We start from the raw sequence: 2,500 nt of genomic DNA on the forward strand, positions 1-2,500 counted from the left end.
AAAGGTGCAGGTGGAGAGATGATAATGGAAAAGAAAGCAGTAAGAGGAAGATGGGCAGAGTGTAAGTGTAGTAGTTTCAGAGGGATCAGCTTGTTAATTCTTATGGGAGGAGTCTTGATTGAGACGATTAGGAGATGAACAGAGGAAGTAATTGGTGAGGAACAGTGTGAGTTTAAGACAGGCAATGGTTGAGTAGATCAGACTTGTGGTAAGACAGATATGTGAGAAAGCTTTAGAGGGTAGGGATGCTTTTTGGGGCTTTAATAGATCTGGAAAAGGCTTATAACAGGGTAGACAGGAAGGCACTTCGGGAGGTACTGCAGATATATGGGATAGGAGGAAAGCTTTTAAGAGCATTCAAGAGTTTTCACGAGAGTAGTAGAGCTATTGTTAGGATTAGAAAGGAAAAGAATGAGTGGTTTGAGGTAAAGTTGGTACTTCATCAGGGATGTGTTATATCACCCTGGCTGTTCAATATATACATGGATGGGGTGGTGCGAGAGGTAAATGCAAGGGTAATGGTTCATGGATTGGAGATGATTAAAGAAACTGGAGAAAAGTGGGAGATAAACTAGTTATTATTTGCTGACGACACTGCGGTAATTATTGAACCCTGCCATTATTATGCAGTCCCACAATAAAAGTCAGCACCCCGTGAAACGCATTTAAATTTCGCGCCATTTAAAAATTGGTTGATGACGTCAATCCTAGAACGACCTTGGGTGCACGCTGTTAATTTTTTTCACGCTTTGTAATAAAATGCTAATAGATACACTATTTTTTTCTACAAGTGCTATTCTCTGGTTTGGGTAATTAATACATATGAACACAACAACTGATAGTCACGAAGTTTTACCGTCAACATATCGGTTCTTCTTTAAGTCTTAGGATGAAGCGATTTGTTTAGTTGATATAGTATAAACACTTTGGTTACAGGATAGGTTCTCTCCAGCTAAAGCTTTCCGATACCAGTCAAAATCTTGTAAACTCATGATATGTAACGAGAAGTTAACCATTTCAAAAGGGTGACGATGTTAATAGATTCAGTTCCATTTAAGAAACTCAATTTTATGTAGCAGAGTGAATTTGTATGGCCCGAAGTGGGTTTTTAGTCGACCGAGTCCTCCCATCAGGTAGAAACAAGACGCTTTTTACAAAGCTGCTCAATAGCAGCCTTCTATCATGAACTGCATACATACAAATGGAGATAGTCATAAAATACGGTCAACGTATTCTGAGGCACAACACAATAGTACAATTCAGTGTAAAGTGCATAACATAAATAGATATTACATATCTGTTTATCTATCATTATCTATCATCTATTTGTTTATTATTCATCATTGTCTATTCATTTACTAATTTTACTTGATTTGTTTTTTCTTTCTTTATTTCTTTGTTTTGCTTTATTTTGTTTTTTGCATCCAATCTAGCTATAAACCAATAGGTTTCCTTTCAGTACGCTCTTCGTTTGTAATCTTTTGTAAACATAATACCATCAATGAACAGTTTTATTCTCAGCTGAAAATTACTCAACAATACCAGAAACGAAGTTTGTAAACTTTGTTTACATTGTAGCGAAAAGTTAAGAGAATTTTAAACATTTCAATGTGAACTCCTGGCTTCAGCTGAATAAAGTTGCCTGATGCTAGTGTCACATTAGTAAAGAAAATAAGGTTCTTTGCTCTCGTAGGGAAGCGACGAAAATGAATAATATATCCTGTCGGTGGATTAAGGCAAGAGAAAAAAAGACACCCGCTATTGATGGGGTTGAGTTCCTGGTTGAAATACAATATGAATTGTGCTATCCCTTCTATAGTATACCTCAGATACGACAAACGCAATTCTACACAATTTTGGCTGACGATGACGTAGCTGTTGCATCCAGAACTCACGACCTTTAATCCTTTATCATGGTGACGCATTTTTCTCCTATTTCGGCAGAGACCAGAGGAATTATTTCATTCGACGAGTGAATTCGTGACAACAACAGAGTATTGGTCAATGGAGACCCTTTTTCCTGAGTTTACCCCTAAGGCAGAAAAAATATAATCAAATAGATAGAATAAATTATACGAAATAAGACAAATATATGTCTAGATAACAAAATTACGTGGTCTAAATCAGGACATATAGATTTTTACAGAATTGATGGGCTTAACTCAGTCCGATATGAATTTACATTTCCAACACCTTAAGAATAGAACCTAATAGAATATAAGAAATATTAATATACATGACTTGGTACAACTTCATGCAGAGACGCTGTCATGTATACAGGCAGGAGAGAAGATTTTGCCAGAATTCTTGATGGATCTGTAAATATTATTATTATTTTTTTTTTCTGGAAGATAAGATGATGTTTGACACGAGAAATCCTGGCTGTATCTAAAGACATATCAGTGTGTCGAACGACCAATTTACTTAAAACAATCTTCTTATCACATATTTTTTATCTATATACCCAATAGGGTTAAGGTAGGTTTATCAGTGTCTCCTG

This window comes from Oratosquilla oratoria, chromosome 8 (genome assembly GCF_046742065.1).
Source record: "Oratosquilla oratoria isolate Oo_2021 chromosome 8, ASM4674206v1, whole genome shotgun sequence".
NCBI classification, from domain to species: Eukaryota; Metazoa; Arthropoda; class Malacostraca; order Stomatopoda; family Squillidae; genus Oratosquilla; species Oratosquilla oratoria.